We start from the raw sequence: 16,430 nt of genomic DNA, 5'->3' as shown, positions 1-16,430 counted from the left end.
GTGAATGGATGAAGAGACCCCTCAAGGAGATAACGCCATTCCTCCAAGGCAAGCTTGATAGCCAAAAGTTCTTTATCGCCTATAGAGTAGTTACGCTCAGGAGCGGAAAAGGTTTTAGAAAAAAAACCACAGGTCACCAAACGTCCGGACGAGGATCTTTGCAAAAGTACAGCTCCAGCTCCAATAGAGGATGCGTCGACCTCAAGGACAAACGGTCTATTAGCATCAGGACGATGAAGCACAGGGGCCGTAGCGAAACTTTGTTTAAGAGACAGAAAGGACTTTTCAGCCTCAGGGGTCCAAAGACTGGAGTTGACTCCCTTGCGAACTAGGGCAGAGATAGGCTTGGTCATGGAAGAAAAATGAGGAATAAATTGTCTATAGTAGTTGGCAAAGCCAAGAAAACGTTGGATTGCTTTTGTTCCAAGAGGACGAGGCCAATTCAGGACAGCAGAAACCTTCTCTGGATCCATCTCTAAGCCAGATCTTGAGACAATATATCCAAGGAAGGGAAGAGAAGATTGTTCAAAGACGCACTTCTCAATCTTAGCGAACAGATGATTCTCTCTTAGCCTTTGCAGAACACGACGGACATCTCGCCTGTGAGTGGAGAGATCCGGAGAAAAGATGAGAATGTCGTCAAGGTAAACTACGACTGAGGAGTAGAGAAGATACATCGTTCACAAATTCCTGAAAAACCGCGGGGGCGTTGCAGAGACCAAACGGCATAACCAAGTATTCGTAGTGACCGTCACAAGTATTGAAGGCAGTCTTCCACTCATCGCCTGCACGAATACGAACCAGATTGTATGCGCCACGTAGATCTAACTTCGTAAAAATTTGCGCACCCCGAAGACGGTCGAAGAGTTCCGGAATGAGTGGCAGAGGATATTTGTTCTTCACCGTGATGTTGTTTAGACCTCGATAATCAATGCAGGGACGGAGAGAACCGTCTTTCTTCTTCACGAAAAAAAACCCTGCTCCGGCCGGAGAAGAAGACTTGCGAATGAATCCTTTAGCAAGATTTTCTTGGATGTACTCAGACATAGCTTGAGTCTCAGCAGGAGAGAGAGGATAAATTCTGCCCCTGGGCGGGTTAGTTCCAGGCACGAGATCTATGGGACAATCATAGAGACGGTGAGGCGGAAGACCCTCAGCCTCCTTCTTGTTGAAGACATCAGAAAAAGCGCTGTAGACACAGGGTAAGGCGGGAAAAGAAGAGGAAGGAGAAGAATTAGAAGAAGATCCCACAGGACGCACCGGCAGCAGACAACGTTCCCGACAAAGCTCACCCCAGCTCAAGATATTACCATTGCGCCAATCTAAAATGGGCTCGTGGTTCCGTAACCAAGGAAGACCTAAGAGCATAGGATGAGACAGACCCGCTAAAACATAAAATGCAATTCTCTCCTTGTGCAGAGCCCCAACCTGAAGTTCCACCTCAAGTGTTACTTGAGTAATGGTCTCCTGTAAAGGTTTACCATCCACAGATGCAAGAATCACAGGAGCCTCTAAAGTTTTGACTGGAACGGAGAATTTCAAAACCTCTTCCAACCTGATAAAATTCCCTGCAGCGCCCGAATCCACATAAGCATCCAGAGAAATGCCCTTGCCCGCAATATGCAAAAGAACGGACAAAGTAAGGGGTTGAGAGGGATCACACACACCTAGGGAGGCCTCTCTTACATGACCTAGGCGGAGGAGTTTTCCGGACGTTCAGGGCAAGAGCGCAATAAATGAGCAGCACTCCCGCAGTAAAAACATAACCCTTGAGTGCGCCTCTCTTTACGACGTTGTTCGGACATCTTAAGATGGTCCACTTGCATAGGTTCCGGTGCGGACGCCTGAGAGGAAGTTCTAGGCTGTGGGCTGAGTGGCTTACGAGTGGCAGGAGAAGGACGAAGAGATCTCCGCTCGCGGGTGCGTTCTTGGAACCGAAGGTCAATACGGGTAGCTAAGGAAATTAATTCCTCCAAAACTGTAGGGGTGTCCCGACCAGCTAACTCATCTTTTATGCGCCCAGAGAGACCCCGCCAGAAAGCACCCACCAACGCCTCATTGTTCCAGCCCAAGTCAGAGGAAAGGGTGCGGAACTGAATAGCGTACTGGCCTACGGAAAGCGATCCCTGATGGAGAGAAAATAGAGCTTCAGTAGTAGAGACCAGACGTCCAGGTTCGTCAAAGACAAGACGGAAAGTCTCCAAAAATTCAGACAACCGGGAGACTAGGGGATCGTCTCGCTCCCAGAGTGGATTAACCCATGCCAAGGCGTCACCCTCCAGATGGGAAATGAGAAAAGCAACCTTGGACCGATCCGTTGGGTAATGCTGGGGCAGAAGCTCAAAGTGAAGACGGCATTGGTTTAAAAATCCCCGGCAGGATTTAAGATCCCCATTGTACCGAGGCGGTTTAGCCAAGCGGGGTGGAGGGTGGGAAGCAGGAGCAGATGTAGAAGCGGCTGTCTGGATAGAAAGCAGCCGATCGTCTATTGAAGACATATAACTAAGTATATGGGCCTGGGTGTCACGCTGCTGAGCTAACTCTTGCTGTAAGCCAACGAGTAGAGCGGCGTTGCCAGGATCAGAGGGCAGGAGCGAAGCCAAGCGAGAATCCATAGCTTTCAAAAAGGACATTATACGGGACTGATTCTCCCGCAAAAAGAGTAGCTCTTTTTGCGCAGCTGAGGCCCCAGCGGGGTCCATGGCCTTTGCTTACTGTAGGGATTCGGACAGAAATCCGAGAGTGGACCCTCTGGGTCGTGACTCCAGAGCCCCCGGGGTCGAGCGGACCAGATGGAATCAACCCCTATACAGGGAGTGTTAGGAGCAGGACCTCGGGGGAATGGAGACACAACAGCTAGAGCCAAAGGGACGACCCAAGATAAGATGGAGACTACAGAGTGGCGGGGAATAATAGAAAACAGGACTTAACTGATAATGACAGGAACACAGACGATGTAGGACAAGGCAGGACCACAGGACTTGGCAGGAGACGGCAGGAACACAGAACTTGGAAGGACACAGCAGGAACACGGACCTTGGCAGGAGACAGCAGGAACACGGAACTTGGTAGGAAACAGCAGGAACACGGTACTAGGCAGGACACAGCAGGTACACGGAACTTGGCGGGACACAGCAGGAAGACGGAACTGGGTAGGACACAGCACTGAAACAAAGCGAAGACTAAGCAGGGAAACGAGACTGGAATAAGGGAGCCTAGGACATAGGGACACTGACGGCAGACAGTGCACCTACAAAGCAAAGGTGTCTTACCTAGGGAGACGCCGGGAAGAAATACCCGATGGGCGCCGCCATGTTGGGGCGGAGCCACCGGGTCGCGACCTCCCAGAAGGCACTGCGATGGAGGAGACGCGACCGCGCATGCGCAGAGAGACCGGACGCCGTGAGCCAGTGAAGGAGGAAGCAGAGCGGCGCTGGACAGGATCGCGAGTGCGCCGAGGGATGGGAGAAGCCGGGTAACTATGCGCAGCGGTCGTAACAGCGTTTATTAACCCCTTTACCCCCAAGGGTGGTTTGCACGTTAATGACCGGACCAATTTTTACAATTCTGACCACTATCCCTTTATGAGGTTATAACTCTGGAACGCTTCAACGGATCCTGATGATTCTGACAATGTTTTCTCGTAACATATTGTACTTCATGATAGTGGTAAAATTTCTTTGATATTACCTGTGTTTATTTGTGAAAAAAAGGAAAATTTTGAAAATTTCGCAATTTTCCAATTTTGAATTTTCATGCCCTTAAATCACACATATGTCACACAAAATACTTAAGTAACATTTCCCACATGTCTACTTTACAACAGTACAATTTTGGAACCAACATTTTTTTGTTAGGGAGTTATAAGGGTTAAAAGTTGACCAGCAATTTCTTATTTTTACAACACCATTTTTTTTGGGGGGGACATCACATTTGAAGTCACTTTGAGGTGTCTATAGGATAGAAAATACCCAAGTGTGACACCATTCTAAAAACTGCACATCTCAAGGTGCTCAAAACCACATTCAAGAAGTTTATTAACCCTTCAGGTGTTTCACAGGAATTTTTGGAATGTTTAAAAAAAATTAAGATTTAACTTTTTTTTCACAAAAAATTTATTTCAGCTCCAATTTGTTTTATTTTTCCAAGGGTAACAGGAGAAAATGGACCCCAAAAGTTGTTCGAAAATTTGTCCTGAGTACGCTGATACCCAATACGTGGGGGTAAACCATTGTTTGGGCGCATGGCAGAGCTCGGAAGGAAAGGAGCGCCATCTGACTTTTCAATGCAAATTTGACTGGAATTGAGATGGGATGCCATGTCGCGTTTGGAGAGCCCCTGATGTGCCTAAACATTGAAACCCCCCACAAGTGACACCATTTTGGAAAGACCCCCTAAGAAACTTATGTAGATGTGTTGTGAAAACTTTGAACCTCCAAATGTTTCACTACAGTTTATAACGCAGAGCCTTGAAAATAAAATTTCTTTTTTTTTTCCCACAAAAATTATTTTTTAGCCCCTAGTTTTGTATTTTGCCAAGAGTAACAGGAGAAATTGGACCCCAAATGTTGTTGTACAATTTGTCCTGAGTACGCTGATACCCCATATGTGGGGGGGAACCACCTTTTGGGCTCATGGCAGAGCTCGGAAGGGAAGGAGCACCGTTTGGAAAGCAGACTTAGATGGAATGGTCTGCAGGCGTCACGTTGCATTTGCAGAGCCCCAGATGTACCTAAACAGTAGAAACCCCCCACAAGTGACCCCATGTTGGAAACTAGACCCCCCAAGGACCTTATCTAGATGTGTTGTGAGAACTTTGACCCCCCCAGTGTTTCACTACAGTTTGTAACACAGAGCCGTGAAAATAAAAAATCTTTTTTTTTTTTCCACAAAAATTATTTTTTAGTTCCTGGTTTTGTATTTTCCCAAAGGTAACAGGAGAAATTTTTTTTTCACAAAAATGATCTTTTCGCCCCCAATTGTTTTTTTCTCAAGGGTAATAAAAGAAATTGGACCCCAAAAGTTGTTGTGCAATTTGGAATGCAGACTTTGATGGAATAGTCTGCGGGCATCATGTTGCGTTTGCAGAGCCCCGATGGAATGTAGACCCCAAAGGAACTTATCTAGATGTGTTGTGAGAACTTTGAACCCCCAAGTGTTTCACTAAAGTTTATAACGGAGAGCTGTAAAAATAAAAAAATCATTTTTTCCCCACAAAAGATTTTTTTAGCCCCCCTAATTTTTTTTCCACAAGGGTAACAGGAGTAATTGGACAGCAAAATTTGTTTTTCAATTTGTCCTGAGTACGTTGATACCCCATATGTTGGGGTAAACTCCTGTTTGGGCACACGGGAGAGCTCGGAAGGGAAGGAGCACTGTTTTACTTTTTCAACGCAGAATTGGCTGGAATTGAGATCGGACGCCATGTCGCGTTTGAAGACCCTCTGATGTGCCTAAACAGTGGAAACCCCCCAATTATAACTGAAATCCTAATCCAAACACACCCCTAACCCTAATCCCAACCATAACTACACCCCTAACCCTAATCCCAACCGTAAATGTAATCCAAACACTAGCTTTAGCCCCAACCCTACCTTTAGCCCCAACCCTAACGGGAAAATGGAAATAAATACATTTTTTTAAACTTTATTATTTTTCCCTAACTAAGGGGGTAACAGGAGAAATTAGACCCCCAGAGTTGTGCATTTTTTTCTGAGTGCACTTATGCCCCATATGTTTGGGTAAACCACTGTTTGGGTGCAAGTCGGGGCTCAGAAGGGAGGGAGCACCATTTGACTTTTTTGAACGCAAGATTGGCTGGAATCAATGGTGGCGCCATGTCGCGTTTGGAGACCCCTGATATGTCTAAACAGTGGAAACCCCTCAATTCTAACTCCATCACTAGCCCCAACACACCCCTAACCCTAATCACATCCCTAACCCCAACACACCCCTAACCTTAACCCTATTTCCAACTCTAACCCTAATTCCAACCCTAAGGCTATGTGCCCACGTTGCGGATTCGTGTGCAGATTTTTCAACACCGTTTTTTAAAAATCTGCAGGTAAAACACACTGCGTTTTACCTGCGGATTTCCAGTGTTTTTTTTGTGCGGATTTCACCTGCGTATTCCTAGTGAGGAACAGATGTAAAACGCTGCAGAACCCGCACAAAGAATTGACATGTTGTGGAAAATACAACGCAGCATGTCCGCGCTGTATTTTCCGCACCATGGGCATAGCGGATTTGGTTTTCCATAGTTTTACATGGTACTGTAAACCTGATGGAACACTGCTACGAATCCACAACGGTCAATCCGCACCATGTGCACATAGCATAATTCTAACCCCAACCCTAATTGCAACCCTAACCCGAATTATAACCCTAACCCTAGTGGAAAAATAAAAGTAAATATATTTTCTTTATTTTATTATGTTCCCTACCTATGGGGGTGATAAAGGGGGGTTATTTACTTTTTTTTATTATTTTGATCACTGTGATAGGATGTATCACAGTGATCAAAATGAATGAACGAATCTGCCGGAAGGCAGATTCAATGGGCGCACTGCGCATGTGCTCCCCATTCTAGAAGATGGCGGCGCCCATCCTAGCAGACGTACGGACATCGGGAGGGGCCCCAGAGGATCGGACTGCGAGGGGGGGCGCTGGACAGGACTGAGGGGAGACTAGGGCAGCGGACAGAACGGTGGGAAGGAAACACTGACGGCGGCTGCAGATCGCCGCCGTCAGTCGGTGGCAGATCGGGGTCTCCAGCCGTGGCCGATGATATTGCATCATCGGCCATGGCTGGATTGTAATATTTCACCAAGTTTCATTGCTGAAATATTACAAATTTCTCCGATTGACTATTGAAAGTGAAACAGCCAATCAGAGCGATTGTAGCCACGTGGGGCAAAGCCACCCCCCCCCCGGGCTGAAGTACCACTCCCCCTGTCCCTGCAGATCGGGTGAAATTGGAGTTAACCCTTTCACCCGATCTGCAGGTACGCGATCATTCTGTGATGCAGCATATGCTCACAGGTTGGATTGGCACCGACTTTTTAATGACGCATACGCTGTGTCACAGGTCATGAAGGGGTTATAGTCACTGAGGGGTGTACATCACAGAAAATACCCAAAAGTGACACCATTCTAAAAACTACATCCCTCAAGGTGCTCAAAACCACTTTCAAGAAGTTTATTAACCCTTCAGGTGCTTCATAGCAAATGAAATGAAGCAGTGTGGAAGGAAAAAAAAAACATTTACCTTTTTTTTTTAGAAACATTTTACCATTTTTTTAATTTCACAAGTGTAAAAAGAGAAAATGAACCACAAAATTTGTTGTGCGACTTGTCCTGAGTATGCCGATACCCCATATGTGGGGGTAAACCACTGTTTGGGCGCACAACAGCTTGGAAGAGGAGCGCCGTTTGACTTTTTCAATGCAGAATTGGCTGGAATGGAGATCGGACGCCATGTCGTGTTTGGAGAGCCCCTGATGAGCCTAAACAGTGGAAACCTCCCACAAGTGACCCCATTTTGGAAACATAGACCCCTTAAGGAACTTATCTAGATGTGTGGTGAGCACTTTGAACCCCCAAGTGCTTCACAGACGTTTATAACGTAGAGTCATAAAAACAAAAAAAATGTATTTTTCCCACAAAAATTATTTTCTCCCCCAAATTTTTATTTTCACAAGGGTAACTGGAGAAATTAGACCCACAAAGTTGTTGTGCAATTTGTCCTGAGTACGCCGATACCCCATACGTGGGAGGGACCACTTGTTGGGCACACATCGGTGCTCGGAAGGGAAGTAGTGACATTTTAAAATGCAGACTTTGATGGAATGGTCTGCGGGCGTCATGTTGCGTTTGCAGAGCCCCTGATGTGCCTCAACATTAGAAACCCCACCACAAGTGACCCAATATTGGAAACTAGACCCCTCAAGGAGCTTATCCAGATGTGTGGTGAAAACTATGAACCCCCAAGTGCTTCACAGTAGTTTATAATGTAGAGCCGTTAAAAAAAAAAGAAATTCACAAGAATGATTTTTTTAGTCCCCAATTTTGTATTTTCACAAGGGTAACAGGAGAAATTAGACCATGAAAGTTGTTGTCCAATTTGTCCTGAGTACGCTGATGCCCCATATGTGGGGGTAAACCACTGTTTGGGCGCACGGCAGAACTCGGAAGGGAAGGAGCGCCATTTGACTTTTTGAACGCAAAATTGGCTGGAATCAATGGTGGCGCCATGTTGCGAATGGAGACCCCCTGATGTGCCAAAATAGTGGAAACCCCCCCAATTCTAACAGCAATCCTAACCCCAACACACCCCTGACCCTAATCCCAACCACAAACCTAACCCTAATCTCAACCCTAACCCCATCTCTAACCCTAACTTTAGCCCAACTCTAACCTTCATGGGAAAATGGAAATAAATATATTTTCTTTATTTTATTATTTTTCCCTAACTAAGGGGGTGATAAAGGAAGGGTTCATTTACTACTTTTTTTGCTTGATCAGTGTGATAAACCCTATCACAGTGACCAAAATTAACCAATAGCAAAAATCTTCCTATTGCTGCCGGGTGCTGGCCGGCAGATCTCGGGCGCACTGCGCATGTGCCCGCCCTTTTCTTACCGGAGGAAGATGCCAGCGGCCGTGGGGGGAAGCAGGAGGACCCAGGGACACTGGTAAGTATCGGGGGCGATTGGGGACCCCATTTCTCTGTCCTCTGATGTGCAATCACATTGGAGGACAGAGAAATTACATGGCAGATTGCGTTTTTTTTTGCAATCACCGTTATGCGGTTAATAGCGGCGATCGCAACCCGGGGGTTGGTAAAAACCAACCCGAATCTTTCTCTGGGTCTCAGCCACCCCCAGCAGCTGAGACCCTGGAGAAAATCCGACTCTAGGGGGCGCTATACACTTTTTTCCACAGCGCCTTTAATTAATGGCGCTGTGGTTTAAGTACCCTTAACTACCGCTGTTAAAAGGCGTATTGGCCTACTGTATCCTCACCCATCCCTTGTAGATTGTGAGCCTTCGTGGCCAGGGTCCTCCCTCCTCCTGTACCAGTTGTGACTTGCATTGTTCAAGATTATTGTACCTGTTTTTATTATGTATAGCCCTCCTCACATGTAAAGCGCCATGGAATAAATGGCTCTATAATAATAAATAATAATAATAGTATTGGCGGTCGTTAAGGGGTTAAACGAAGGCGTCCGGAGGTAAGAAGGGCTTGGAATGAAAGGTCAATAGACTTAAGACTGGGTAAAATGTGTAGCTGTAATTGATAGGCGTGGTGCAGGAGCAGAGAGATGGCAGAGAAGGAAGATATAGTGGGCATACACTGGTTAGCTAAGGTGACATCTGGGCTAGAGCGGAACATTGAAGTCATTAGCCTAAAAGTAGTACTGTATGTCTTGGGAATTCCTGACCCGTAAATTAGGAAAGAAGACATAACGAAAAACTTTTTATTAAATATTTAAGAACAGTTTAAGGGGGGCATGGCCTGAAAGTCCATGTGAGCAGACGCGCGACAGAGCGCTCCCACTGCTGATACTATTATAATCCTGATAAGTCGCCGCTGAGCGGCGTTTTGCGGTGCTTACTGGCAGCTGGAGAGTCCCGGGAGGGCGGCGGTGTACAGCGGCAGCCCCGGGGTCAGTAATTATGACCAGGAGGCGGCAAAAGGACGCCGGAGTTGGGGATGCAGGGACCGGTCAAGATGGCGCCGACGCCAGGGAGAAGGCGGATAAGGAGAACGCTGCATGCCAGAAGCGTATGGCTGTGGCGGCAAAGCTCCAGCAGTTCGCTGGGGTGGAGGCCGCAGAGGAGGCAGAGGAGGAAGCCGGAGCTGACACTGAGGAGGAGGAGGAGAGCCCAGCAGAAGAACAAGAGGTACAGCAGGGGAGCAGGGATAGCAGCATGGCGGTGGTAGTAGGGGGATCTGAAGACATGGTGCCAGGAGCAGAGCCCACCCTCAGAGATATTTTCGTGTTGGTGTCCTCATGCAAACAGTCCCTGACCCAGCAGATACAGGAGGTCAAGGGTGACACAGCCCAGATAAATACAGCCCTGCAGAAGATTGACAAACGTGTGGGGGTTGTATAGGAGAGAGTGAGCACTGCGGAAGATCATATAGTGCAGCTGCAAAAAGCTGAGAAGTTTGCTCAAGCAATATCAGAGCTAGCTGCAAAAAATGAGGATCTGGAGAATAGGTCCAGAAGAAATAACATACGTATAGTGGGTATCCCTGAAAAAACTGAGGGGAGGAATCCCACGGAGTATATCGAAAGCTGGCTGTTGGAGACCTTTGGTGATGCAGCGCTGACAAAAGTGTTTGCAGTAGAGAGAGCTCACAGGGTCCCACCGAAACCACCTGTCCCTGGAGCGAATCCCCGTTTCATGCTTGCCAAAATTCTAAATTACAGAGACAGAGACATTATCCTGAGGAAGGCTAGAGATACGACGAATTTGATAATTGGAGGTCAAAGAATTGCTATCTACCCCGACTATTCCGCCCTGGTCCAGAAACAACGGATGATGTTCACGGGTATCAAGAGACGGCTGAGAGAACTGGGAGTGCAATACTCCATGATGTTTCCGGCACGACTAAGAGTGGTCGCGTTTGATAAAATTCATTTTTTCCAGACGCCGGAGTACGCTACCCAGTGGATTGATCTCAATGCTAAAAGGCTTAAGGGAAAAGGAGATTGAAAATATGGAGTGATCCGGACGGGGGATATTTCACTGTCAAAAGGAAAAGAGATTGGTGACTGACAGTATATTGGTTATGGGGATGTGAAAGTTTGAGGGTGGAGCCGGGCATTACTAAGTAAATGGCCTGGGAGTGCTGAAATGGCTGCTGGATACAGGGGAGGAGGGGTTTGTGGCGTTCTATAAGTTTATTTAGTTTCCTTGCATTTGCAATTTAATACAAGTTGGAATCTTTTATTCTTTTGAGAACTGCACCGAATTTTGTTATAAATGGTAGTGGGAGGCGGATGGAGAAGGTTATGTTAACAAGAGTGTTCGCAATGGGTGATGGTGCCCCACTCTTGATAAGAGGCAGAATGTATAGTATTGGGGGGATAGAGGGGGGAGGGGGGTTTTGGGTAGGGGGGGGTGAGGGAAGTTAGACAGCTCATGACCGGGAGTAACAACAAAACTAAAGATGATGAGTCACAGGATAGGGGGCCGCTTTAAGATACTGAGTTGGAATGTGAGAGGTCTGGCGGATAAGTCTAGGCGAGCTGCGAGTTTGCAATATGCAAGGGATCAACGGGCTTCTATGATATGTCTGCTGGAGACGCACTTGGTACGGGAGAAGGTGAACGTACTAAATAGACGATGGATTCAGAAGGGGTATCATTCTACCTTTTCGACGTACTCAAGGGGTGTGTCAGTATTGGTACCAGTGGGAGTGCAGTATGAAGAGATGATGGTATGCGTGGATGTGGATGGTCAGTATGTGGTGATACAATGTATATTATATGGAGTGAGGGTGTGCATTGCGGCAATGTATATTCCACCTCCATATTCAAGCAGAAAGATTAGAGAGGTGTTGGAGAAGGTGGAATGATGGGGGCCGCTACCACTATTAATTATTGGGGACTTGAATAATATTTGTGATGATTTTTGGGATAAGAATAAGAACACCCAGAACAGGTCGGGGGGGCACACTACAACATTTGGTACCTATGTTCGTGAAATAGGTATGATTGACCTATGGAGAGTTAGACATGTTGGGGAGAGAGGGTATTCATGTTATTCACCGGCTCATGCTACGTTGTCCAGAATTGACATGGCGCTGGGTAATCGTGTTAGACACAATAGTAGGGGAGGTGCGTTACCTGCCAAGGGCCCTTTCGGATCACAGTCCAATTGAGGTGGAGTTTAAATTGTTGGGGACACAGGCCGCAAACGGGAGAGAATGGAAGATCCATCCTAATTGGTTACATAGTATTGATTTGGAATGTATAGGAAAGGAGGTGGTGAAATTCTTTGTTTTAAATGATGGGAGTACAGACGCTCTTACTGTTTGGGATGCAATGAAGGCGTACCTGAGAGGGCTACTATTTAGAGATATTAGTAGGTGTAAGCGGAAAACGAGAGAGGCAGAGAGGGTGGCGGTGGCTGAGCTGAGGGCTGCAGAAGACGAGATGGTAGTATTGGGAACTTCCGAGGCTGGGAGAAGGTTGAGAACGGCGCAAAATCATATGGAGAAGATTCTGTTGGGAAAAGCTGAAAGGAAGCGGGAGTTTCAAAGGGTGGCTTATTATCAGGAGGGAGAAACAGTGGGTCACATGCTATCGTTGGTGGCCTCTGCTCAGCGAAATACCTCATATGTCCACTCGTTGACATCTGTTGGTGGAATAGGCAATTACCAAAACCAACTATGCACTAACACCTACATAATAGTTAACCCTCAACGAAGCCAGTTGAGGCTTGCAGAGGATGCCCCACAGTGGAAGGCGGTAGGACCATTACTGTTCAAATCGGGTATATGAATCATCCGGGCAAAAAATAGCCCATAAATAATAGTGCTAATAATAGTGCGAAGCGTGCGTCGGGGCATTTGCCCTGCACGCACCACCAGATAATTACTTTAACACCGGTTTCTAGATGTGGGTATTTACAGCTTAGCTACTCCTGTTAGGGTAGCACTATTATTTATGGGCTATTTTTTGCCCGGACGATTCATATACCCGATTTGAACAGTAGTGGTTCCTACCGCCTTCCACTGTGGGGCATCCTCTGCAAGCCTCAACTGGCTTAGTTGAGGGTTAACTATTATGTAGGTGTTAGTGCATAGTTGGTTTTGGTAATTGCCTATGGCATTCGTGTCCCTCTTTTGTGGATTTTCTGTACCATTTCTTGAACTTGTAGTTATGTATTTTTACATGTTTTATATTTGATTCTAATAAATTGTTATTTTAATCTAGTACCGCAGTGTGGACATTGTGTCTTTGGTTCACACTAGTAGTGAGGGTATATTTCTAGTTGGTACTTCACCCCGGCTGGGAGGGATGAGTGTTATACTAATGTGAGCAATCATTTGTGAACATACATCTGTTGGTGGAAGCAAGATATCTGAAACATCTGAGATTATAAAGGTTTTCGCGGACTTCTACGCGGACTTATATTCCTCCCGGGTTGATGGGTCGGCCGGAGATAGAGACTTTCTTAGAGTCTGGGGCTGCCGAAATTGAGTGAGGTGGATAGGGAGAGCTTGGAAGCCCCTATCACGGAGGAGGAACTGAGTCGGGCGCTGAAGTCCATGGCCAATGGGAAGGCGCTTGGAGTTGAAATTTATAAAAGCTTGGGAGAAGTGTTAATTCCCAGACTAAAGTTGGTACTGGAGGAAGCTAAGTGTCAGGGGTGCCTCCCTGCCTCTATGAGAGAGGCCATTGTAGTGGTTATTCCGAAGGAGGATAAGGATTTGGGGAAACCTGAGTCATATCGCCCAATCTCTCTGTTAACCATTGATGTCAAGCTTTTGGCCAGGGTGTTGGCTTCCCGTCTGTCTAGTGTCATTACTAACCTTGTGCATCCGGATCAGTCTGGCTTTATGCCTGATAGATCTACTGCGGTTAATCTGCGGAGGCTGTATATGAATTTGCAGCTGAAGTCTGACAACTGTGGCCAGAGGGTTATTGCGTCCTTGGATGCCCATAAGGCGTTTGACAGTGTGGAGTGGGGATATCTCTGGCAGGTGTTGAAGTGTATGGGTATTGGACCGCAGTTTGTGTCTTGGATTCAGTTGCTATATTCATTACCGACGGCTAGAATCAGAGTAAACGGGTAACTATCTCAGCCTATAAAGTTGGCTAGAGGCACGAGACAGGGATGTCCGCTTTCGCCTCTTCTGTTTGCTCTGGCTGTGGAGCCCCTGGCCGCCAAGATTCGACAGTCTGATGGGGTCCCTGCTTTTAGATATGGGAGTGTTGAGGAAAAGATAGTGTTGTATGCGGACGACATTTTGTTGTTTCTGGCTGACCCGGATGACTCCTTGAGAGGGGCCATTGAGATCATTGAGAGATTTGGTTCCTTGTCGGGGCTGACGATAAATTGGGATAAATCGGTCCTGTTTAAGGTAGATGGTGTGGGAGAGAATGTGAGTGAGCCATTGGGAGAGGGGCGGCTTAAGGTGGCATCTCATTTTAAATACCTTGGGATATGGATTTCGGTGCCAGTTACGGAGTTTTTACATAGGAATTTGACTCCTGTCATGGGAGTGCTCAAGGCAAAAGTGGATGCGTGGAATAAGTTACACTTATCAGTGGTAGGTAGGGTTAATCTTATTAAAATGGTGCTGATGCCCAAAATACTTTACGTCCTTCATAACCAGTTTGGATCCCACGTGGGAAATTTCGTCAGATTAATGCTCTTTTTAGAAGCTTGATATGGGGGAGGCAATACCCACGTATTAGCCTGGAGACGCTTCAGCGACCCAAGGAAGATGGGGGTTTGGCTTTGCCCAACCCTGAATTATACTTTCTCTATCGCCTTTCATTGGGGGACACAGGAACCATGGGTGTATGCTGCTGACACTATGCAAATTAAAAAGTTAGCTCCTCCTCTGCAGTGTACACCCCACCGACAGGAAGTAGGATATTCAGTTTAGCTTCGTGTCAGTAGGAGGTGGACACGGGTCTTTTATTAGACCCTTATCTACCTCAATGTGCGTCGTTTCTTTTCAGGTTTTCCGGAAGGGATACAGGGTGAGCAGTCATACCTGTAATCCCACAATGCGGACTATGAGTATGGCGTGTACTGCCACCCCGTATCCTCATAGATCCCTCTCCAGGACCAAGATCCTAGCACACAAGCGTGCTCATAAGTCCGGTCCTAGCAGTGTGCTTTCTTAACAGCACACCTGCGCGGATTGCAGCACCAGAGGTCGCAGGGCAGGAGCTCCACTCATTTTCTCCGGAGATCCACACAAGCGGGACATCCGCAGACTGACACCCCCCTCTGCCCCACTGTCATTTTCTTCAGGGACCTCTCCAACATGTCTAACTCTAAAGGGGGCCGCTCTCGTCCTCCTACTTCTTCCTCTTCTACCGCTCTGTCAGGCCTGCAGCAACCCGATTGTTCCCACCGCCCAGGATCCCCCGGCCGATCCGCCCAAGAGTGATACCCCCATCCCAGACTGGGCTTCCGCTCTGTCACAATCGGTGGCCGACCTAACTCGGGTGTCTTAAACTTTGGTGTCCGTGCTGGATCGGCTTCCCCTGCAGAACCCCACAGTAGTCAGCAGGTCGCAGGAACCTCCATCCGAACCCTCCATGGCTAGCCGCAAAAGGTCCAGACAGGAACGACGGTCTGAGTCCTCTTCTCGCTCCATCTCGCCACTCGGTCCTCCTCTGAGGTCGGCGTCCTCCCGATCCTCCTCCCCCAAGTCAGGTGAGGCGTTCTCTGATGCACCTTCGGAGGATGTTTCGGAGCTGGATTCGAACCAAATCGCTACCATGAGGGATATGGCTCAGAATCTCATTGAAGCGATAAATCTACCTGAGACATCAAGGAGTCCTCTACGGAACCTGCAGATCAGGCGGTTTCGTTTAGACGAGCTAAACCACCTTCCAAGTTTTTCGCTCCTCACCCGGAATTCGAGATTATGACCAGAGAAAGAGAGAACACGACCAGACGCTTTCAGAGAAGAAAGCGACTTGGCGTTTTATATCCCCTTTCTCCGGAGCTCACCGCTAATTGGACTGTCTCCCCTTCGGTGGACCCTCCAGTTTCCAGACTGTCCACCAACACAGTCCTCCCACTGTCTGGCGGAGCATCTCTGAAGGTTTCTAACGATAGAGTCATAGAATCTTTCGCGAAATCAGCCTTTGAAGCGGCCTCAGCTAGCCTTTGCCGGCATTTGCTTCCACTTGGGTTTCAAAATCCATTTCCAAAATGGGCCAAACAGCTCCATCAGGGCATTCTGGACGGGGTTCCATCCGGACAGCTGGCGGAACTTGCCAACCAGATTTCTCACGCGGGTGAATATCTGGTCTCCGCCTCCCTGGACGCCGCGTCTTGTGCGGCTCAGGCGTCCAGCAACGCGGTTGCCATCCGCCGAACCGTTTGGCTTAAGGCCTGGCAGGCGGAATTGTCTTCTAAAAAGTCCCTTACCAGCCTGCCTTTTCAGGGGTCTCGTCCCTTTGGTTCTAAGCTAGACCAAATTATTAAGGACGCTACAGGGGACACGAGTTCCCTTCTTCCCCAGGCCAAGCCTTGACGCCCTCCTCCTAGACGTCAATTTCGGTCTTTTCGGCCCTTTCGGCGCTTCGCGGCATCAAATTACTTCTCCCAGCAGCAACAGAGGCCACAAGCCCATCAAGAGAAGACGGTATCCTTTAGGCCCACTCCTTCCTGGCGTCCTCACTTCTCCCAGGGTAGATCCTCCAGGTCCAGGACTGGAAG

Source organism: Ranitomeya imitator, chromosome 1 (genome assembly GCF_032444005.1).
Source record: "Ranitomeya imitator isolate aRanImi1 chromosome 1, aRanImi1.pri, whole genome shotgun sequence".
NCBI classification, from domain to species: domain Eukaryota; kingdom Metazoa; phylum Chordata; class Amphibia; order Anura; family Dendrobatidae; genus Ranitomeya; species Ranitomeya imitator.
This window is presented reverse-complemented; position numbering follows the sequence as displayed.